The 24,760-nt window shown below is 38.0% G+C and overlaps 3 long non-coding RNA genes across 4 annotated transcripts; all 3 read right to left on the bottom strand.

Annotated features, from left to right (window-relative positions):
• Positions 1 to 9,609: 9,609 nt before the first annotated feature.
• On the bottom strand, positions 9,610 to 11,642 carry LOC113337335. Its single transcript, XR_003354189.1, has 4 exons — positions 11,432 to 11,642; positions 10,376 to 10,450; positions 10,190 to 10,282; positions 9,610 to 10,059 (listed from the first exon to the last, which is right to left on the bottom strand). It is a non-coding gene; the product is annotated as an uncharacterized LOC113337335 (long non-coding RNA).
• A 782-nt stretch (positions 11,643 to 12,424) lies between these two features.
• On the bottom strand, positions 12,425 to 13,343 carry LOC113337345. Its single transcript, XR_003354197.1, has 3 exons — positions 13,274 to 13,343; positions 12,841 to 12,953; positions 12,425 to 12,567 (listed from the first exon to the last, which is right to left on the bottom strand). It is a non-coding gene; the product is annotated as an uncharacterized LOC113337345 (long non-coding RNA).
• Positions 13,344 to 15,737: 2,394 nt separating this feature from the next.
• Positions 15,738 to 22,882, bottom strand: LOC113337411. 2 transcript variants are annotated; one of them, XR_003354220.1, is made up of 10 exons: positions 22,335 to 22,882; positions 21,609 to 21,686; positions 21,354 to 21,523; positions 21,103 to 21,259; positions 20,968 to 20,981; positions 20,214 to 20,389; positions 17,788 to 17,884; positions 17,292 to 17,702; positions 17,032 to 17,167; positions 15,738 to 16,927 (listed from the first exon to the last, which is right to left on the bottom strand). It is a non-coding gene; the product is annotated as an uncharacterized LOC113337411 (long non-coding RNA). The 2 variants fall into 2 exon arrangements; XR_003354221.1 differs by lacking the exon at positions 20,968 to 20,981 and having other exon boundaries at positions 21,103 to 21,523.
• Positions 22,883 to 24,760: the final 1,878 nt, after the last annotated feature.

Genomic DNA, 24,760 nt, shown 5'->3' with positions numbered 1-24,760 from the left:
AACATGATGGGTCACGAAACACCAAATAAACCCCGAGGAGTTACTTTATCTCATCCCCAAAAGAGAAGCCAAGATCGACGGTGGAGAGAAAGTTAGCTGACACGGACTGACAGGGGCAGAAGACACTTGTCTGACACGAGCAGACCCCTCAACTACCCACATTAAACACTCCGAGCAGTGTACGTGTCGACCAACCTGTGGAACGAGCGAGATCAAGGGGGAAATGCAGACCTCCGCGCGATGGACGCAAGGACACAAGAAGATAAGGTTCCAACGGTCTTCAGAGATGGGACCCACGTTCTAACCTTATAAATACCCAATCTCCACCAAGAGGAAGAGAGGGGAAAAGATCAGGAAGGGAAGGAAAGAGAGAGAGAGAGAAATAGCAAAGGTAGGTTAATCCCTGAGAGGAGAGAAACATGTAAACCCCAAAAATCATTCAACTGTTCGTGTAACCGTGAAGAACATAGTAGAACAACAAATCCCGTGGATGTAGGCCTTAGTGCTGAACCACGTAAACCTTGGTTTTATTTACATTTCAGCACTTTACATTCATTTAGCTCCACACGTGTTTGCTTATGTGTTTTGTTTTCCTTAATACTTATATCTCATGCACAAACGCCACGCCTGGAGTGGTTGGAGGAGGCCATGATAAACCCGAAGGTTTTGAGCCAATGAATCAACACCAGGGTACCATCACCATAATCTCCTTAGATGTTAAAGATTGATTGTGAGCGTTCGGACACGCACGTGGTTCGTGTGCTCACAATTTGGCGCTAGAAACAGGGACCACAGCGGTTTCTAGCGACCACAGGAGCAGGATGAGAGACAAACAGGAGCGGGATGAGAGACAAACAGAAGATTCTTTTCCTTAAACCAATTCATGATGGCGTCCTCACCCTCAGACGTCGGCGACTGTGGAAGACTATCGGCGGGCGCGTCAACGACAGATTTTCCCTTCTCTGACTCGACCCCCTCAGCATGCTCCTCCGCGCCTACATGCACAGCAGGCTCCTCCGCACCAACATCTTCTACAGTAGCATCCCCATTACCATCACCACCAAGAACATCCCAATCATCATTGGGGGAAAGTAAAGAGAAGTCCTCGGGAAAATCGAGGGCTTCGTCAAAAAACTCCCCCGTGGAATACATCCGATCAAAAGAAAATTCTTGAGAAGTGGGAAGGGTATCCGCGACATCACCAGCAGGGACGGAAACATCCCCAATAACAACGTCATCAGCCATCACAACTTTGTTCCTTCCTTCATCACCAGCGTGACCAGCGAAGACCTCTTCTCCGACATTGATAGGGGAGGTACCAGTACGTTCCTCCCCATCTGTAATCTCGTCCTCAGCAAACTCTTCGTTCACTGGACTAGTAACTTCTTCTTGGGCCTCAACCTCGCCCATCACCGTAGTAGAAGACTGCTTCGGCCTAATCTTTTTCTTCTTCAATACCTGAAACCAACACCACAAAAAGAACTATTTTTCCCGTCTGATGGAAGTTCTAAAAAAGAAGCGCAGCTAGAATCTGCATACCTGAGCAGCTGAGATATTCTTCGGTGGGAGCATAGCACCGGAACCATCCTCCTCGTCTCCCTCTATGACGTCCAGGGCATAAGGAAAATTCATGCCCGCAAAGTTCAGACGCCAGGGGCAGAAATCTCCATAGCGAACAGGAGGAGATTCACGCGGCTTACTATTCTCGGTAGGCCGCCAACCGCGGGGACCGGGAATCCAACCGTAAGCCCACGGACCAACTATCTCGATAACGGTGGCGTGCCACTCGTAATCATGATCGCGCTTGATCCTCTCTCGCGCGGGGAAGAGTTTCCGACGACTGGACGCCTCCGTGCCAGGAACATACTTCAGCTTGGCATCGCTGACCTCATTTAACAGACGAATCTCGCCTCGAGGAGCAGGGAGATTCCGAAGGCTGACACTCCACGGCTTGCGATTCCTACTATTGACGTAATCCCCAAAGGAGTTATTGAAATTCTCAGGCGTATACCATTCCTTCTCCATGGGATTGGGAACGTAACAAGTCATCGACGTTTCCCCCTTACTCCGCAGATAGCATTCCTTCAGGGCGCAGAGATAATTCCCCGATAGTTGGGATACGGAACGGCTATGAGTATTGGTGGAAGAACCCTCACGACTAGCCAGCACGTCGTAGTAGAAGGAATCATCGGATTTGTACAACGGCAGCATCAGACCAGCCTCGAATGCCCCAACCGTCGTCAACAAATGAAACTCATCGAATTCGTACTTGGAGATAAGCTCATACGTAATATCATCCTCAGGGGCATAGAAACGAACCCCGAAGGCTTGAAGCTCATGCTTTTCCTTGAATATTTCAAGATCGATGTGCTTAAAAGTTACTTTTTTCCTGCTAACAGAGACACTGCGTATCAAGGGAGCAGCCTCATCCTCCTCGGCAGGGCCGGATGAACTAACGAACGCTTCCGAAGCTTTTCTCTTCACGGGGGGATTCTTTGAAGATTCAACCCTAGGAGCTACGCTCTTCGTATTCTTCCCTTTAAAAGTTGGAGAAGACCGTAGATGATGCTCGGGCACTAACGAACGTAGAGGAGGAATGTCAAAAGCAACAGCGCGGGGCGAAGCCTGCGTACTCCTAGTATCATCACGAGGACGAGCCACTGAGCGATCAAAGACTCTTCGAGAACCAGACGGAATTATCGGGGGAATATCTTCCCTAGAGGACGAGGCTTTCGCTCCAGAAGAAACTCGACTCCGACGAACATCATCTTGAGACTCTCGACGCGGAGGAGATCTCGATAACCCAGAATCCGGAGTCTGATAAGTAGGCCGCGGACGGTCAGACATGTATGCGGAAAGAATAAAATCAAGAACAAGTTACACACCAAAATCACCAAAATCACCAAAATCAAAAAACACATCCATAGTAATACAACCACGATAACGTAGCAACCCTAAAAGTAGTATACATGCTCAATATTTCACCCTCGAAGTAATGGCTTCCTTAATTTAAGATGAAGAACAGGGGCAAACTAGTATACAAGCATCAGAAGAAGTTCTTCATCACAAACAAGGAACAACAGTAGCAGAAAATTCACAAGTCAACACAGCATAAAACGGTGGAAATAAAGAAAAGGAAAACTTACCGGCAAAAACAGCAGTAGAAGAAACAAACAGGAGAAGCGGGCGTGGTTAATGCTAAGGTGGAGAGAATTTAAGATCACAGGGGCAATGAAGACTGACAGAAAATTTAAGATCACAAGTGCAATGAAGACTGACAGAGAATTTAAGGTCACAGGTTCAATGAAGACAGACAAAAAATTTAAAGGAAGAATGAAAACTGAGAGAGTGTTTAGGAAGAATGAAATTAAATTTTCCTTCTATCCTTAAAATACCCGAAAGAAAGAGAAGGAAATTAAGAGAGGAATGGGAAAACGTGCCCGTTACATAAGCAGTTAATGCACGAATAAAAGACGTGCCCAAACATCTAGGAGAAGTTATTAGGAGTGAGAAGAATATGCGACGATAGTTTTTCTTCAAGGCACCCATTAGTCATTCAAGCCCGAAGAAAAGGGGCAAATTGTGTACACATATATCTCACTATCAGACACGTGTATATAAAGAGGCACGTGGAAAGCATGCAGGCCAAAAACATCGAAACATGATGGGTCACGAAACACCAAATAAACCCCGAGGAGTTACTTTATCTCATCCCCAAAAGAGAAGCCAAGATCGACGGTGGAGAGAAAGTTAGCTGACACGGACTGACAGGGGCAGAAGACACTTGTCTGACACGAGCAGACCCCTCAACTACCCACATTAAACACTCCGAGCAGTGTACGTGTCGACCAACCTGTGGAACGAGCGAGGATGCCTCTGCGGGATCAAGGGGGAAATGCAGACCTCCGCGCGATGGACGCAAGGACACAAGAAGATAAGGTTCCAACGTTCTTCAGAGATGGGACCCACGTTCTAACCTTATAAATACCCAATCTCCACCAAGAGGAAGAGAGGGGAAAAGATCAGGAAGGGAAGGAAAGAGAGAGAGAGAGAAATAGCAAAGGTAGGTTAATCCCTGAGAGGAGAGAAACATGTAAACCCCAAAAATCATTCAACTGTTCGTGTAACCGTGAAGAACAAATTAGAACAACAAATCCTGTGGATGTAGGCCTTAGTGCTGAACCACGTAAACCTTGGTTTTATTTACATTTCAGCACTTTACATTCATTTAGCTCCACACGTGTTTGCTTATGTGTTTTTTTTTCCTTAATACTTATATCTCATGCACAAACGCCACGCCTGGAGTGGTTGGAGGAGGCCATGATAAACCCGAAGGTTTTGAGCCAATGAATCAACACCAGGGTACCATCACCATAATCTCCTTAGATATTAAAGATTGATTGTGAGCGTTCGGACACGCACGTGGTTCGTGTGCTCACACATATTTTTTCAGTTCATGTCTACACGTTAAGATCAAATTCATGGAAATGCTTTCAAACTAAACCATATTACTTTGGTATCAGAAGCAATGTGTTTGTTTATGGAGCTCTCCATTGGATATCTCAAACCTCTAATATTATTGTTTCTTGGATCTCTTAAGTTCAGCTCTTCTTAATTTTGTTCACTCGTTACTCATCCCTTCCACTTTTCGCTAACATACGGACAAACAACTCTCTACTAAACCATTCTGGATCAAAAACAGCGAAATTAGAGATTGAAATTTTGACGCACCTCTTTGCAATGGTGGTATGCGAATCCTCGGAGCGAACTGGAAATTCTGTCCCCACCACACTTGTGAATAATGATTCGAAGGAGGAGGTGTCTCGTACGATGAATCAAGCAAAACTTGGTCACTCCCAAAGGAGATTAATTGTCTGGAGATGCAAGGTTGAGTCCAGTACAATGGATGATCACAACAGAGGTATGGCATCTTTATCCAAAGGTGCTGCAGAAGCATGGAGAGCGCTGGGTTGGAGGTTACGTAACGTCATACTTCATTCCGGCAAGGGAAGAAACAACATTTCGGCACCGGCGCCATTGAGGTTACGTAACGTCATTTTTTTTTTAATCGATTTGCTTATTGGAACATTGTATATTTGTTAATTTGGGAGATGCAGTGGCTCCTAATTTCTTTCACGTGGGGATGGCTATTACCGTAACATTATAATAAATATTAAAAAAATTGTAAATAATAATTATTTAAAAATAAGTATAACGGTTCAAACAATGAACTAACCTAAGTAGTGCATTTTGAAATTTTAAGTTTATAATAACCTACTAAACTGAAAAATAAATGAAACAATTGATCCACAATTAAGTATTATGATTCATTTTACTTCTTAGTTTCTCATTATTAACTATCTTCCTCCACGTTAATCATCCTATCATGATCTTCTTCGTTATCTTCCAAAAAATTTCCTCGACAAGATATAATAAATTATGATATGGGGCGGGTATGGGATGGAGACCTTGAATCCCATCCCATCGAACATCACTATTTTCGAGGATTCCCCATACCCTGTCCCGTCCCCGTTTATACGGATGATCCCTAATCCATAGGGACGGATCTCCATGGGGATGAATTTGGGTGGGGCAAATTGCCATCCCTACTTTGAGGCGAAGTTTGCAACACACTACTTCTTTTTTGATATAATGAAATATGAACGCGATGTGTGTGAATTATAGACATTGCTCCGGTGAAATCATTATTTGGATAGTGGAACTATCACGACTTACATTTACATTCTTTGTTGGTAGGTCATTGAAGTTGAGATTCCCAGTCCCTTTGATACTACAAAGAAAGGCTTAGTTCATTACCAAGTGAGTATATACCAAGTGAGTATACAGGTTCTTATGTTTTAATTTACTTCTTTTTCTCTTTTGAAAGTGCTCTCTTTTGAATGTTTTAATTTAGTCTTCTTGAGTGGGATATCCTTTGTGATGTAATGTCCATGGCATTGTTAGGTTTCCTGAACATATATTGATGTAATAACTGAAGGCCACGTGGCAGAATCAAGCCCAAAGAAATGACTATAATCTGCAAAGGCTCAACAGTGGTAGTGATACGATAGAGAAGTACAATTGTGTGAGATAACCTTGATCCATATTTGTTGTTTGTTTTGCAGGTACCCTTGAAAGGGTATCAATCACAATTTGCGTATAATAATAGGGAAGTGGGGTGGATCATGGATGTACTGCTATCTTTCAAAAATTAAAGTGCCCTCTTTTCGAGCATAAGTTACTTTAAATTTTTATAACATTTGTTCTTAATCTTTTTCAATTCTGTAGCTATGGTTGGACCCTAGTTAGTAAGTTTTTAACTCCGAACCCAAGTCGCGTATTACGTGGCACTCCCGGATTATTCGCGAATCGTTCACGAATTTTACATATCCCGAATCCCGAATGATACGTCCGCTTAATTCGCCATAAATTCTTTAGCTTTTACGCTTTCAAAGGCCCTATTTTTTGGGCTTTACTGCCTCCCGAGCATACACGAACCAATATTAGACGTTGTAATTTTTATGAAACAAAAATGACTGAAGATATTTGAAAGTGAAGGTGAGAGAGATCTCAAACTTACTAATCATACATCTAAACCATTATACCACGTCCTCTTGGATGACTAATGTTGTATATATTATTAATATCATCATATTAAGTTTATTTCTTCTTTAAATAACTCACAAATATGCATAAAAATTAGTCTATGTCCTTATAAATACTAATTATTTATTATATATAGATACCGAATTTTCAGAGACGAACTCATATTTATAAATCTAATTATACACGTACGAACGCCGTTCCGAATTACTCCCGAATCACGAACCGTTGATCGAATTTAATATTTACGAAATCCGTATAATACCCGTACGTATGCCGTTCTATAGTATGCCGAATCACGAATTGCTAACTAGGGGTTGGACTCCTTGCAGGGTCGAAATACTCCATAATCATTTTGGCTAGATTTTATTACTGTTGTGGAGCTATATTTAGGTGAATAGTAAAGACGACAAACCGGAGAAAAAAGATTTTTTTTCTTCTCTTTTGTCAATTTTAGTTTTTACCAAATTTAATTTATAGATGTAAAGAAACTTAATTGATAATATTTTGTGAAATTTAAACTAAAGTTGAAAATGCATCGATGTAATAAAAACAACATTAGCCACGGCCTATGAGGTCAGGGGGGCTAGCTAGGAATCCTGAATCTTGATGAGCTACCGACATAGTACTTGGCGAGGTGTCTAGTCAAATCTAGTGTGGAGATTTTTTTATTAATTTAATTTTTACAATTACAAAATCATCAAATTTCCTTTTTTTCTCTAATTATTTTTGCAACTGGTCCATAAGTTTATAACAATGTTTAGCAAAACATTGTTATAATTTTGACCCTATAGTAAGATCCAAGCATAAACTTAGACTTCCCACCGAGTTATGGAAAGGTGATGCATGAATAATTGTCCCAAATAAGTTTGATTCATTCTGGTTTGAACTTGGATCAAAATCATGCTAAACCCAAACAGTTTATGAGCAAGATTCCAGTTCTGGAAGAGGTATATTTCTCAAAATCTACCACAATGAAATATAATTCGTCATGTTAATGGGAGGTGCGCATAATAGGAAATAACATGATTGAGATCTTCGTTCATATTACAAGCGGCAAAAGCCTGGCCAATTCATATTGCATTGGGAGGATTTGAATCAACATTATCCGATCCATCTGATTGACAGAGTTGGCCATAAAAGAGGTTGGCATTTGAAGTGACAACTCTACGTCCACGGCTTCTAGGCTTTCGGGCTGTGGACCAATTTTTCTACGCCTAGTTACAGACGTTTTAACTTTGTGAATTTTAAAGAGACTGGTACGATAATTTCGGGGGTATTATCGAGCGAGTTTTTCTAACTTGAAATTGAGATAAACCTAATAACACCCTTAGGCTTAGTCCTATGGGATAGTTTTGTTTGATAGATTGGCCAAAATCTGTTGCAAAAGTTGAAAAACGCATGGGAAAAGTGTTAACAGAGAATCTGGCTACTTCTTTCTCCTAGCATTTGCTCGCAGTTCAACTAGCAGCGAGATTGAAACGCTGAATGGTTCGGCGCTCAAAAGGTAACCAAAACGCTGAATGATTCGGCGCTCACACAAATCACATAAATCACACGGATCCCAAAAATCACAAAATTTGATCTAACGTCTGAAATTTAAAGCGCTGAATAGTTCAGCGTTTTGGTTACTTTTTGAGCGTTGAACCATTCAACGTTTTGGTCCCAGTTCACCTAACACTGCTTGGTTCGGCGTTTCGCTGCTAGATTGGCCAACCCATAGAAAGTAGGAGGCTGGCGGATTGACCAATCTAGCAGAATCTATCTCTCCCATAAAACTAAGCCTTACAATGCGCATGGTTCAGGTCGGTATTGGAAACTAGCGCATCCCCTAGCCATTTATGTCAAGTCTGTTTAAGAAAAGTCGGCGGCAATCAAGTTTCATTGGTATAGCTGCACAGCTCTTGAAAGTTGAAATTGTGAGAGAGAAAGAGCCATTTAAGAAAAGTCGTGCCAAAGGATTTGACGTACACCTATCATCTTACTTAGGGTAGGGTAGGTCACGAGTGAGGGGCGCTGTACCACAAAACTCAAAAGCATTAGAATAATTGTTTTGTTTACTGATAAATAATAATGGAGTTCAGTGCTGTTGCTGTAACCTCTAGGTCCTCTACCAGCACAAACAAGTCAAGGATTTTGCAGCAGATTTTGTAGTATCGATGTAAAAAGATAATAATAATAATTATTATTATGCAACTGATCTTCAGAGATTTCTATACTCCTGAATTTGTATGTAAAATTCCACTGTTTTATCGCAGATGTTTAGTGGAAGGACAGCTACAGATACTGGGATCGCTAGTCTTCTTAAGATTCCAATAACAGAGTATTACAACAGCTTGAAACAACGACCTATGAAGAAGTGGACAGTGGTTCTCTTAATGACCTAAATTTTTTAAAGCTTAGCATACCACTGCAGCACTACTATTAGTTGCTCATCAGGAATATCTCTACTGCGAAATCAAACAACAAACCAAATAAAGATCGAGGATAAGTTAAACAGACAGCTCATTCTTACATTTAACACATTGTACAAATCTTGATTCGGATAAGTAACACAAGTTGCAGCACTTCAAGTAAGGTTCATAGTTCACGAACAAATAAAGCTGCGATATGCCCAAGTACTATGGTAAATACCACACTGAGACCATCATGGCAGCAATAGTTAGAGTTGAATTCTCCTTACATTAACCGCATTTTCCCGCTAACTGAAGTGCCCGCACCTAAGATAACCCAGCATTAATATAAACAGCATCAAGGAACAACAGTAGCTAGTCTTGTGTGGTCGGATCTTTTTGTGTTTCTCTTAAAAATCAAATTGGAACTATCATCATTATACTGAGGAGGGGATGTTACCTCACATTCCTCCAACTCTTCTCTGCATCTTGAGCTCTTCCTTTTGGTCCTGTCGAGTCAAGCAATAAATTAGCAATCACGACTACCAGAAATTTTGCATTATAATAATTCATACAATATTAATGAGTTTATGCATATATTTAGATAGCTCATCAACTTATATAAAGAGATTAAACTTATGTGGATCTATCTAAACAGATGAACAGCTTCCATATCAACGTTTTTGTCGTGCCTACTTTCATATCTGAAAAACAATATATGGTTATTTTTTCTCTCTTCAAAAGAGATTGCATCACTATGCTTTAGATCCCGTGTCCTCCCTAAATGCTCTGGTTCAGAAACATCTGGAGATGGCAACCAGCACTTTCCATTTTCGATTGTTTTTTTAAAGATTCCACTCTATCAAACCTGTTAAGGCAATTTTATGCTTCAAGTTCTAAGCAAGATTGATAAATATTCAACTGTGCACAGTTGCAAATATGAAAGTTTGATAAAACGATTGAATCGCTTAGTACTCCTTTCGTCTTTCGTTTCTGAAAGGTTGGTTGGGGAACGTGAAGACACAACTTTAGTTGATGATCAACGACTCCAAATGCGAAATTACTGCAAAATAAAAAAATACAATTAGATACATAAATAACAATATTACATCATGCTTCAGGAAAAAAAAATTACATCGGAAAATAATCAAGATAAAGGAAGTGTTTGAGAGAGAAATTTTAATCATCCTTACCTTTTATTAAGAGCTTCTTTGATAGCAAATCTATTTCTTCTTTCTCAGTGCCGTACCTTTCCATCCTACAGAGCCTTTTTTAGCCAGTGCCCTCTTCAATATAAAATTTAAAAATTGGTATTTCATCTCAGAGCAGCCAATGTTAGTGAGAGTTCTTAAACTTGTTTCTGAATATCAGCTACTCACTTGCTTCTTGAATTCTTTTCTGAGGACTGCATTAAGCTCTCAATATATCCAAAACTCATAGTTGTCAATGGGATTCTGCTAAAACGTAAACCAAACAAGAAGAAATTAGAAGATATAAAACTGACATCCTAAATTATAATAGAGAAAAGAAGTTCAAGGTTTCATATTTCTTCAGTTGCAATGGACATTTTTGCACTGCAAACACATATATGAATTGTATCACCGAAACATTGGGATTTGGTTACCTGATTAAATGTTCAGAACACCATTAATGAAGATTATATTCTTTCGAACAAATTTGCATTGCACTCTAACAGAAATTTCTTTCAAAGAAACATGATTGTACAAAGGGCAATTTTCCAAAGGGCTCATCCCAACACCCATGAAAAATAATTACAGATAGTTTAAGAGTTAAGCAAAACAAGAAGTTGATTAAAGCATGCAAACAAGTTGTTCAAAGTAATTACAATAAACAATACTAATAATTACTGTGATTGATGTAATCTAAAAACAAAACGTGCTTAAGTAGCTAAACTCCAGACACATTATCTCATGGCACAAACTAACACTAGACATACTAGTACCAGGTCAGATGTTTGCTCGCAAGCCCACAATTCCATGAGAAAGCTAAAGTCTTCCAATAGGACAAAGATATCGAGGTATGGTGGAAGGACTACTCTAGACTCTAGAGGCTACATGTTACCAAGTGAAGTTTGGACTTATTCTAAATACTAAATCATTTAAGAAATATAAGCTTAACCACTTTAAGAGGCAGAAAAAGCTTTGACAATGATGCCTCTGTACGAAATAAAATGACTCAATACAACTTTGATACAAGAAAACTAGGTTTGGAGGATTGAAAGCTGCTAAAGATTGCATCAACCGTTTTATAAATCAACTCTAAGATTTAATATATGATATTATTTTTACTGATGTACTTCTAAGGGATATAGGAAACTAGATGATTGCAGAGTAGAACTTGGCTTGCAATTATGTCTGATAAATCATTTAATCTATACTCCGAAGCAAAACTTTGAATTTAAGTATCAGCATTACCTCTATGAAACCATTTAAGCAAATGCGACAACAATTCATGTTATCGTGATCCTTTGAAAATCATTTGCCCATGTACACATTTTCAGCTTCTGATCTTCCTACCATCTGACCATTGACAGTGTGCAACAGGCCTAAATAATCTCCCGTGGTAGTATTGACTGCACATCACCCATCTCTTTTCTTTCAACAAATTTCTTCACTTGAACAAGAATCTCCCAAAACCTCTTAATGCTTTCTTTGCCAGTAATATGAAAAGCACGAGTCATTCAACTGGATATAGGTAAGTACTAATGATAGGAACAAAGAAGCCCTCTTTCTTGTGCAAAACCGTGCAGTTGAGACTTGAAAGGAACCCCGGTTCTGAAAGACCATAGATTTTGAAATAAGCATATAAGAAAGCAAGAAACTGCATAGAAATATTTAGTTACTGACCAAAAGAAAAATGAAGGCTTGTACCCTATTTCGTTTCTAGATCATGATATGGCAAATGCACATTTCTAATATAAATGTGAATATTCCTGCAATTCACAACAATATATAAGGAACATGTGTTTGTTTCTATTTCACCTTCCATTCAAAAGTTTTCAATAAAATTGAAATTCACTTAAACGCTCAACCTTAGTGTTTCAGTTACAAAAAGATAACTCTGTCTACCAATACACTGCTAGCCAATACTCCTTCCTATGGAATGCACTTGTGCCCCTTGATTTTGCCTCAACAAAAGCCGCCTTCGCTTGACGAATCATTTGTCAATAATGGATATTTAATACAGTAAATTCACTTCAAGAGTTTCTATGAACTACACATTTATGATAGTGAGCAACAAAAACAAGTATAAAATGGTATGGCATGATACTACAAACCTAATGCCGATCCAGAACTTCTAGTAATTTGATTTACAGTATGCCAGTGAAAAGATAGTGAGCTTATTGTCTAAAGACACTATTCAAAACCTCAAAATAAATACACATATTTTATTTACCTTATTGTCAAACTCCTTAGAATTTGCATGCTTCAATTGTTCCATTTACTCTCCACTCAACATATGAAGGAAAAGGAGAAGTCACAGGAAAAAGAATTTCAACACCTCGGCGATTATCTTTATAAGCTGAGACTTCAATTGGCTTTAGTCCGTGCTGTGACAAAAAAAGGGTTGACTTTCAAAACCCAGACTACCATAGTGAGACCAACGAATCATCTCATAGTGCCGCTTCTTTTCATATCACGAAAGCACAATAAAAATCAAAAATTGCGCCTTTTTAGCGCAAGGACGAAGTATTCAAGGCAATCCTTTTGATCACTCGACTCAAAGTGGCCCTTGGAGCTTTATAAAATCTAAAGAGACGCTCATTCCATACACAAAATGATGTCCGATAAATGAACAGAGACCGAAAGTATAACTAGCTTACTATATTTGTAACATATGGATCTGCACCAGCCTGATGATTTTTACTACCCCCATTACAGCTGCTAGTGGCAGAGCTCTTGTTCCATCTGATCCACCATTTGGATCAGCACATTCCTACACAGACGAAAAAATGTAGAGGGATTATTTACAAACCCAAAAATGGTATAATAAACATATGACGAAAACCCCATCACCACTTGTACAAACTCCCTAAAGGCCGGATGAAAAGAAATGGAACCAAGGAAAACATGGAAAGTTCCCTAATATACATCTGAAATCAAGAAAAATACACTAACTGTAAATATAGCAAAAAGTAATAGTTTGAATCATACAAACTAGTCTTAACAGATTTTAATGAATCCAACAAGAATGTAGTTTGAAAATACACTTAACTGTAAATATAGCAAAATGTAATAGTTAGAAAATATTTCTACCTTCAGTAATGCTTCCGCGCATTGCCAAGATTGGACATATATAGATGAATGAAGTGGAGTAAATGTATCATGCAAGACTAGATTTGGCTGCAAAGATAAACAGAAGGTAGATTCAGTGATCCCCCTTGACTATAGAATAACCGAAGGAGACACTGTGGAAGTAGAAGGAAAGATTCTATGTTCTTGTCATTTTCACATAACAACCATGTACATAGAGAGGAGGTGTATTATGAACACACTATCATCCCAACAAGTATGCTGAAGGGCAAAGACTTATAAACCAACATTAGGCAGAGATTCAACTCAACAACTATAGAAGATGTAAGCTTTTAGTTCGAATTCACAATTAGAGATAAGCAGATGTCATGATCAAGCAGATCGCATCCAATCTGGATAATATATAGCTTACGATTATGGGTTCATTTAAATCTTCGTTAATCAGAATGCCACGCCTATTCATGAAGAGAAGGTAAATGCTACTCACATTGGCACCATGATCCAGAAGAACTTTAACAATATCATATTTGCTAGCAACGGCAGCATATTGTAGCGGTGAGCCATTACCATTCGATACATCCACATTAATACCTTTTGGAAGTAACAAAGGTATGATATCGTTATGCCCTGCAACACGAAAAAAACACCAGGGCCTTATTTAGGCTACTCTAAGATGTCTGGATGACACATTGGAACCAAAATAGTTCATTAACCCATGTTGTCATGGCTTCATCATCATCTAATATCCAATCCAAAAACACCCACACCAATTTCAGTACAATTAGACAGAAAACGAAAAAGAGAACCACACAAAAGAAAACAAATATTGTTGGAGATCATGTAACTTAAGGTGTGGCAATAGGCATTCAGTAAACCCTTAAACATGTCCAATACATCAATACAAAAACAACAATTTCCAATTCCAAAACCTTAACACAGAAATAGACGGAAAAAACAAATCCAATCACGCAGTTTACAAGCGAGAACACTCAACACCAAAGAATGATCGAATCACAAGAATTCCCCCAAAATTACTAAATACCTGAATTACTTTCCACATCCACATAAGTTTCATCTCCTCAATCAAGTACTTCAGAACATCGAACTATCCCTCCAGCAGCAGCCAAATGAATAGCACTTCCACCTATTCCATATCCATTATCCAAGTAGATGAGCAACTGCTGCTGCAGATCATGATCCAAATAAAACAACATCAACATGAGCAGCACTAAGTAAGATCTTAGCAGTAAACAAAGAAGAAGAAGCGAAGGAAGTGAAAACTTTCAGCCAAAAAGGCGCGCCTAAGGGTTTGAGAGTAAATTCAGTGAAGCGGAGCGGTTGGGACTCGGGAGTTGTGCCTGTGGTGGGTCTCGACTACACGCCTTTGTGTAGAGTGTACCACGGCAAATAAGGAGAAATATTTTTACCAGGGTGCTGCTCGAGCACATTTTTGTCTACGCCAAGCAGTGTCACTATTCACCATTTACAAATCATTGGTTGTTGATATACTTGTAAAAAAAAGAAATTACTTTTTTACATGTTATTTAATAAAAAAAATTGATAATTGAAAAAGTTATAAAATTTAATTATGAAATGTTGGTTTGTATTTATCGGTGGTTTGTTTTTACGATGCTAGATAAAAAATGTTTTAGCAGCCGCAATAACTTTTCCCCCAAATAAATGTTAGTTTGTAAGTCTTATTTCTATGCATATGCCAAAAAAAATGGTGTTTGGCGTGCCAGGTGGCGTGGCAAACCATTGGTGCCACTATGGGAGAATCAATAAGTGATAGACATCCTAGCGAGAGATTTTGAGTATATCGCCAGGGACAGAGTCTTTATGAACGATAATAACATTTTCGCCAGCGGTTTTGTCTCAAGCACCAACGACTAGTTCTTTATCGCTATAAAAGTGTAACTTTCAAACTCAAATCTTATCCCAAATTTTTTACACAAAAAAAATTCTCTATTTCTTCATCTATTCTCTATTTCTCATTCTAATTTATTTCTTCTATTTTCTCCAAATGACACAATTAACCGAACTTGATTCGGCAACACAACTTGATTTTTCTGGAGTAATGCTTGAAGGTGCCGTTAAGAAGATTTGTGAGAGTTATAAAGAAATTGGTAAAAAGCAAAGATGTCTTCAAGTTTTGGATGTTAACCAAGTCAAAACCGCAGCTAAGAGGAAGAAGATGAACAAGATGAAGGCAAAGAAAGTTCAAGTCCAAGGCAAAACAAATTTGAAGCCAAATAAGAAGATAAACAAATGTGATTCCGTTCATGAGCGCATTGATTGGAAGTTTGGTGAAATGAAGAAGATGAACAAGATGAAGAACATTTTCCCAAATTTTTATTTTTAGAGTCTTTCCAATTATTGTCTAGTTTTATGTCTTGTAAAATGACTATTTTAATATTGATGTTTTAAATTTTGTGAAGTTTAAATAAATTCGAAAATTTGACGAATATTTTTGAAAATTAATATTAATTATATTCTTAAATATTAAAACTATTACAAATATTAAAACTTAAACAAAATAGCAAATTCATTAAAACTTAAACAAATATTAATAGTGGATAATTGAGAAATTACAACATCATAAAATCTTAAAATGGAAACAACTTAAAATAGTTGGGCGAACATCTTAAAATCTCGAAACAATTTTCAAAATGGATTTTTTCCCCGTAGATGCGACGATATTCCACATGACACCTTTCCTGAAATTCCATCAAGGTTTCACCACTTCTCAAGGTTGGACCTTCTCGTTGAAGTATAGCAACATAACAACTAACTTCCTGCCTAATTATACCGAAGCGGTTAATCAAATCTGAAAGACTACGACCGCGTAGGTTCATTGTTTGTTCTTGAAATCTAACATAAATCCTTTTCCACAATAGTTGGTGATGAAATGTTGGATCCATTGTAAAATCAATATAATTCCTGCAAATACATTCATCTTCCGCATTTTTGAATTTTAGGTTTCGCCTCATTTGACATTCCTAATTTGACTTCTCCTAGTTTCTACGATTGCACGATTATCGGCTCTTCAATTTTGGATAGTACATTGGTTTGCCATACACTCAGCCAGATTCATATTATCAGCCATGCTCTCTAAGGAATTGGATGAGTGATGAAAAAATTGGAGATTGAGAAATTCTAGAGAGAGATTGAAAAATTCTTGAGAGATTGAGAAATTCTGGTGTGAGTTGAAATGAGATTAAAATTAGGTATTTATAGAGGGGGGAAATACCTGTTGGATGAAGATCTGTTTAACGATTTTCTAATCATCGAGCGACAGTTTGACTAGCGACAACGATGGAATGACCATCAAGCGGTTGCTTGACCATCGAGCGATGGAGTTTCTGTTGCTCGGTTGCTTGACCATTGTGTCAGTTACCAGACCCTGTATTGTGCGATTTGTTTCGTAAACTCTTTCTTCAAGTTCCTTATTTCTTTTCTATGCTTCATCTGCCCGCCTAAGTGCTTCGCCTAACTCTGCATTATATTCAATGCTAGACGAGCTACGTTTTTCATACCCATGACCAAGACCCTTAACATAACTGGATCTTACACCTAGCACTTCCTCACATATTTGAGCATCGGTCAATGGTGTTGAACCTTCGGAGTAGGCGCAGCTCGGAGTTCAAGCATTTTACCCTACACAATAATTAACAATAAATAACAGAACATGAGCTAAAACTAAATAATAGCTATCTGATAAAAAACTTCAAAGAAAATCACAACAAAAATCCTTGTATTACATAGTTCTCCTCAGCCGTATGACAGGTCCAAACATCATTTTTGCAATGGGTTAACTTGTCGAATTCAATTTGTTCAACAACTTCACCTGTTGTTTGTTTGTTATCCCGGCAGACATTAAGAATACCTGCTTTATACCTGCAACATCAAATTCAAGATTATTGGTTGCATTAGTTTTCCTCCTTGCAGCTAAGCGTGCAATTTGGATGACTGGAAGAGAAGTCAATCAGCAGTCAAAGGACGGAGGGATGGATTTTTTTACCATCTTCTTTTGCAGTTTCAATTGCAAACTTCAGCATGCTGCTTCCAACAACTTGTTAACATGCCAATTCGGTTACGTTCGAGATTATGCCATAATTCTGTGATCCTCTTTTTTTTAAGGTGCTAAACACATTCATAGGCATCCGAAGTTCCAGGAAAATCAATGGATTCAAATCTTAGGTGATTCTTAACATCAAATTGCCAACTTAAACTAGAAAATTATCCAAGTACGTATAATGCACCCCAGGATAAGTCCCCCCTGTAACAGGTACTTGACACGAAAATCCAGAGTTCCGAAGACTTTTTAAGCATGGCATTAAGCACATTCTCACCTTGCTTTCTTACAGCATTAATGCACATGGACGGTTTTTAGATAACGTGTCGTACATTGCCATATTATCACATTAAACTCCTGCATCGACAGTAAGCCAATAAGCAGCTGTACCATTCTCATGTGATGCATTTACTAATTTTCAGTAGTGTAAGTGTAGTTTTACCTGCTTGGCGTATTGCTTTACAAACTGGCTGTGTGATGGATCTTCATAAACTCCTCCTGCTTTCAACCATGCTTGATGCCTATTCAGAACATCCTGCCTGATCAGATTCACAGAGAAATGCATGACCATATAGCAAGGTTCATCAAGAATTCAAAGAATGAATTCAGAATAGAATTAACACAATGAACTCACATTTTTACAGCAGAATCTTGAAGAAAATGCAAGAACTAGGGATTGAATTCCCTGTGGTGTCAAATGAACCAAACCCAACTAAGAATTCATGCGACGTTAAAAACCCATCTTACAGGATTCAGAATTAAATGAGCCAAATTGGTTACAGGCCAATTATTGAAAGCATTTTCACCTTCTTTTTTTTCTTCTATGATTCTCTCATATTCTCACCCACCGGTGGTGAGATCTGAGCACCTACGTGGTCAACCGTTTGGATTATAAGGAATGTACACACAATTAACGCACAGTTGAATACAGAAATAAAAAAGAACCCATCAATTTTAGTTTTTATTAAATACTTACACTTATACATAGAAATTCAATTATGCTTGGATCTTTTATACGATTACATTCTTGTACAGCAAAGAATTACCGAACTTCGCTTTGTCAAACTAACAAAGAAGATAACTAAGTCAAAAGAATCTTAACAAAGTTGCAAACAAGCACAAGGTGGTGCTACTGCAGGAGCGCAGTGGAGAATTTAAGATAATTGAGAGGAAAAATCATAGTGTGAAAATGTTTTGTGTTGATGATTAACACGTCTGCTACCATGGGATTATGTTGTTGGTGTGTAATGAAGGAGGAGGCGCTTCCTGTTGCTTGTTCTTGGGTTAGGGTTTGTTTCAGAAGATGGAGGCGGAAATAGAAGGATGGAAAAGAAAACTCTGCTACTTATAATTCTACCAAGCCAGTTTAGGGTTCATTTCTTATTGTTATTATTTGATCCAACGGTCCTAAAGTGGATACAACATGTAGTTGTCTTGTTCCTTTATCAAACTGGCATGTGGTGATTTCTTTGTAGCTGCGGCCAAATTGTTTGTTCCAGCCACCAATATGTGACAGAATATGTTCAGAAGCTACCAAATTGTATTGCTGAGTTAGGGTTAAGAAGATGTCACCTCTACCAGCCAATACTGCTCATGTAAACCCAGATTTACTTCTATGACCACAACCAGCAACCATGGTTTTACCTATACAAGTTGATACTGGATTCCTCTCATCTGAAATTTTCAACTCAAATCCCACACAAGAATCAATAATAACAAACACCATAAGACTGACAGAAACCTTTGTAACAGGGTTGAACTTTTGAGGGATTAGTGAACTACAGAACAAGAATTTTCTGAAGCGGAACTGGCATAAAGCTGTGGAATGATCATCACTGTCGAATTTAATAATTAATTCAATAACATCTAACCCTAGACCGTTTAGTCTATCGATTATGGCTCAGAAATTCAACCATTTTTACATAGATTACTCTCAGAAGCACGGTATATTGTAGGCATAGCTAATTTTATGATCAAAGACTACAACGTAAAACATGTACTCATAATCTAACACAAATTCGGATTCAATAGGAACCAGACCGAGTCTCATTTGACTCTATGACTGAGCAAACCTAAATAGATTATTTGATTAGTGATATCTTTGTGTTTTCTGAGCAAGATCAACAAGTGTGTGGTGTCATTTAAACAGTGGAAGAAAAACATAGATGCATTCTTTGGCAACTATGCTCATTCAAGAATAGCTAAAAAGCAATTTGTTAAAAAAATGCGTTCATGTTTCTTGTACCACTGTGTAGTCAAGCCCATAAAAGCAGTATTCAGGATAAGTTTCACCTTGTACAGTTATATCACGATATGGTTTAAATCGTGATACAGAATCACAGATACAACTTTGAATACCATCAAAGTCGTGCAGATCAAATGGAACAAAATGCTAATGCGATTCACGTCTAGAAATATATCTTGGATGAGGAGAAGAGTCGTGAGAGATCTGGAGTCAGAATGTCTGTTTGCTTGGTGTTAAAGTTCAACTGTTGGAAAAACTCAAGTTAAATGACTTGTATTTCACAAAAGAAATTAACAAGTCATAAACTAGAAACGGGGAAGATTTCGACAATGGTTTAAAGTGCTTGAAAGGCCCTAGGTTCAAACAAGTACGAGGTCATGTGGTTGTTCCAACTCCTAGTTCATGTACTAGTGAGCAGCAATATACAATCGTCAATTGATAAAGAAGTCCAATATTGCGTGTATTTCTCATTGATTTTAACGAAAAGAACCTTGTTTAACTTTAACCAATGCAGCACGCAAATAACTAAATAAGTAATGAAACAAAGCGCACCAACTGGTACCAAATTATCAGCCATGTACCAGTAAAGAGAAAGGAAAGCAAAGTTGAGATTTTACACTTACAGAACCAAATGTCTCTAGAGAAAGACTCCCCAGATGTTGTGACAGCATTCAAGATTTAGGTTTGCTATTCGAGAAATATCAAGTCCTCCATCAATGAGCTTCCTCTCTCTTTCTTCAATTGGAACCTCATCAAACATCCATAATTTTGAACCTTGAGCCAACAAAGCCGCTAACACCTAAATAAGTGAACATAAATTATCAAAACTTATTATCAAACCATGATTTGGTATTTTCATAAAAAAGAACTAGCAGAAAGCAGAACCATATACATTTTTAAGACATGAATCTGGTGGAATAAAGAGCTGAATAAATACAAAATTACCACAGAACAGCATCTTCTCTGGATATTTTGGAGAGGTAAAAATCTTAAGGAAAAATCAGAAAAGACAGACAAGACGCGCGGGCAATTAATATCTTATCAAGACAACATAGAATAGAGAAGTAAACAGTTCATGAGCATCAAGAGAAAGCAAATTATAGAACTCTAAGTTCTCCTTTTCGGCCTCAAGACATTTAGTCTCAATTCATAATTTCCCCCTTCATTTTAATGAGCAATTTCACTCTTATACGTATGACCACAGACTACATCCACCATTAGTAACTGGCTCAACAATGGAGCCTCAAGTATGCTAAGACGCCAACTGAGCTACTGACAATATAATTGAGGAAATCTTCCAATTAACATTAGCTCAACTAAGTACATCTGGTTTATAATGCCAGTTCTGGTATATTATCGACGGACAAGTAAGTATACCTGCTTTACACCTCCTGTCACATCAAATTCAAGATAATCGGTTGCATTAGTTTTCCTCCTTGCAGCAAAGCGTGCAATTTGGATAACTAGAAGAGAACTTAAGCAGTCAAAGGAAGGAGGGACGGATAGTCTTACCGTCTTCTTTTGCAGTTTTAATTGCAAACTTCAGCATGCTGCTTCCAACAACTTGTTGACCTGCAATTTCGGTAACAGTAGCGTACGAGATAATGCCATATTTCTGTCATCCTCTTCTTTTGAAGGTGCTAAACATATTCACAGGCTTCCAAAGTTCCTGAGCAATCAATGGATTCAAATCTTAGGTGATTCTCAACATCAAATTGCTAACTTAAATTAGAAAATTATCCAACTGCGTATGATGCATGCACCTCGGGATAAGTCTCCCCCTGTAACAAGTACTTGACACGAAAATCCAGAGTTCCAATGACATTTTTAGGCAGGAAACAAACACATCCTGGCCTTCTTTTCTTACAGCAATAATGGACATGAACGGTTCTAAATAACGTGTCGTACATCGCCTTATTATCACATTAAACTCCTGCATCGACGGTAAGCTAATAAGCAGCTGTACCATTCTCATGTGATGCATTTACTAATTTTCAGTAGCATAAGTGTAGTTTTACCTGCTCGGCATATTACTTTACGAAACTGGTCGTGCGATGGATCTTCATAAAGTCCTTCTGCTTCAACCATGCTGATGCCTACTCAAAAAACAACCCCAATTAAACCCACCTTCAAAATTTAATTCGAAAAAACAATTTTAAAGCAGAATTTCAAATTCCTGACACCTAAAACTCTTCATCAAGTTTGGCTTCTCCAACCACCCAAAACTCCGCCTAGTTAACTCAACTGTTGTTGTGAAATTTATTGATGGACGAGGATAAACTGACAATGCAGTTTCATACTCAAACTAGCAAATTCTAAAAATTGATACAAGTAACTGCAACACTAACAAAATCAGTATCATAACACTAGAACAAAATATGGATCCCTAAAATTACCTACCAGATAATGTAAGAAGCATTCCCTACTACTGGCAAAGTTGAACGAAGTAAGTCACTAATGCAGATAAACAAAGTAAGTCACTAATGTAGACATCACTGATTAAGGACGAGTCACTAACAAAATGCACAATCAACAAAGGAATACACCTTTACCCAATACATAAAAAAAACACTACTATAAAGTTGGACTGATGATATAAAGATGGAATAAAAGTAACTTATAATACACAGCTCACAAAGACAGTGACGATAGCATTAGGTTCACAAAAAGGTTACTAGTTATCCAATTTCAAAACGAAAATCTCAAAAGTCTAAAAAAATACTAGAAAACTCAATAAACATTACCAGTTTATAAGTGTGCTTTCAGGGTTCCCATCCTCTATATTTGCTTGAGATACTGATCAAGGCTCTATGTCTCCTTCAACTGACTCCATTGTTTCTGTATCTTGTTCCCTAATTCTTTCAATGAAACTAAGCTGTTCTTGTGAGGGATAACTAAACATCTCCTTTTCTTGAGTTCCACAAGCCTTTTTGATTCTGAAGCTTTTGTGCCATAACTGTCCAGATGATACCAATGTAAGTTAAAAGCACTTTAACTCTTCACAACTGCTAATAATCTGCTTTTGTCAATCTTAAACTCTTTACTCCAACCCCTCTGATGCCATGATCATCATCCTTCGTTTTTAATAGCCATAAGTATTGAAGTTTGTCATCTTCAACATTACTAGTAAAATACAGAAACCCATCCAAAACCCCTATGTGACAGCGAAACCAATCACTATTTGGTGGCAAAGGAGGTGGTGAAAGATGTTCACGAATTTTTTCCTCAACAAAATCGAAGCTACAGATCATTTTTAAATTATCATCCATCCAGTAAACAGCTTCATTGGCAAAGGTACAGTGTATATAAGAGACCCGGTATGCATAATTGAACTCATCAAGTTTTCTCCATCCACTGCCAGAGCCTAGAGTGTATATGTGCACTTTCCAAGGGACCGAATATATTCTTAAAACTTTGTACTCATTAGTTGAAGAAACATAGCAGAATCCGCTGATCCAACATAAATCCATATTATCCATAATAATTTCCGGAAGAATCACATATTCCCTAGTGATAGGGTTACAGATACAAACAGATCGTGGTTTAACAAGACAGATCAAACCTTGCATGAACCAATAAACCTAAATCTCTTAAATGGAGGGGTAAAATTCATCCTTTTGATTCTCTCGACAGGTGCTGTTGACTCATTATTCTCATTAGATTCAAGATAGTAAAAAATCTCATCATTAGTCAAACTAAGAAAACTCAGCTTACCAGAATCATCACCAGTAGAATCATTATGACGATGTAAGTGCATCTTGTAGAACGATGGATGATGAGAAACAATATTATTCCAACCTGTGCATACCGATTTGCACTCCAGAATACATTCAGCAGGTAAGCGGGTTAAAATGTTCAATGTAATATCTCTAGGTAGAATCTTGAAGCAATCCATGAAACCCTTTTAATCTTTCTACAAAGAGAAACAGAAATTCTTCTTAGATTTAAGAAACACTGATTTTGGAAACATCGGAAATGGGGGGTTTAGGGATCTGGAAACTGGAAAGAGGAAAGCAGGGAAATGGAAGAAAAGTAAAATAAAGTGAGAATAGATTCGGATATAACAAGAATGGATTGTTATCTTCACACACGCATTGTGTATTTTGGCAGCCATATCCATATAGGTGCCACAGACAGACCACACTGCACAATACTGTATATCGGTCAATTTGAGAATAATTAGCAAATCTATACCTAATTGACATCTTCCAAAATTTACTTTTACCATTTACTGACAAGTCTATAAAGATTATACATCCAGAGAGAATTGAAATAGATGGTGATTGCTACATCGATCAGCTGATGATCGGAAGTCTAATCCACATACGTTGGAATGGTTGTTAAAGGCTAATTCTCTATAGTTAAAATATAATAATTGTTAGTTGTAGCCTGTTTTGATGCATATGCAGAAATCATTTTATGACTTCTAGTAATCAAAACGTTAGTAGTAAAAAAGTTAACGTTTTGTGAAGCTTCTGCCAGTAGTCTTATGGGAGTTGGACTTCAGAGATGACCTTTGTAGTAGCAATTCCAGTCCCATATGAGAAGATCCAACTTCCGAGCACTTCAAAATATTTTATGCTCATACAATACAGGAGGGTCTCTCAGCAGCATTCTTAATCTTAGCAATGATTGCCCCTTGTTAGTTGCTGACAATGACATCGGAAGCAACCTAGCACCTTCATGCTTTATCTCTATCATCCTGTCGCATCCCATTTCACCCTAAAACCATTACCATTCCCACATACCATTTCAAAATGCACTGCAAACTTTTAAGAACTGGTTGCTTTTGCTCGCTCTCAAGGCTTCCGAACATATCAGACAAATTGGATATGAGCAACTCAAACAGCTCATTCTCGGCATAGAATGCAGAGAGTAACTAACAATCTCGATAACTATTCCACTGATAACTATTCCTATATTTGAATATTTGTCACACTTGTTTATATGGACTTCACAATGAACGGTTCCGTATGTACCATTTTTCTTATGCTAGGTCTCACTGAATACTATTGTCAGAACTTTACATTTCAGACAAAACCTTTGTTAGTTTTCAAGAATGAGTAAAATGTAACTACAGATTTATGCTGCAGACGTATAGGTTGTGTTCTTCCAGATGAGGAGACGCCTCTGCAAGTATCTGAAAGGAGAATTGATCAAAGGCAACTAA

This window comes from Papaver somniferum, unplaced genomic scaffold, assembly GCF_003573695.1.
Source record: "Papaver somniferum cultivar HN1 unplaced genomic scaffold, ASM357369v1 unplaced-scaffold_16, whole genome shotgun sequence".
NCBI classification, from domain to species: domain Eukaryota; kingdom Viridiplantae; phylum Streptophyta; class Magnoliopsida; order Ranunculales; family Papaveraceae; genus Papaver; species Papaver somniferum.
This window is presented reverse-complemented; position numbering and strand designations above follow the sequence as displayed.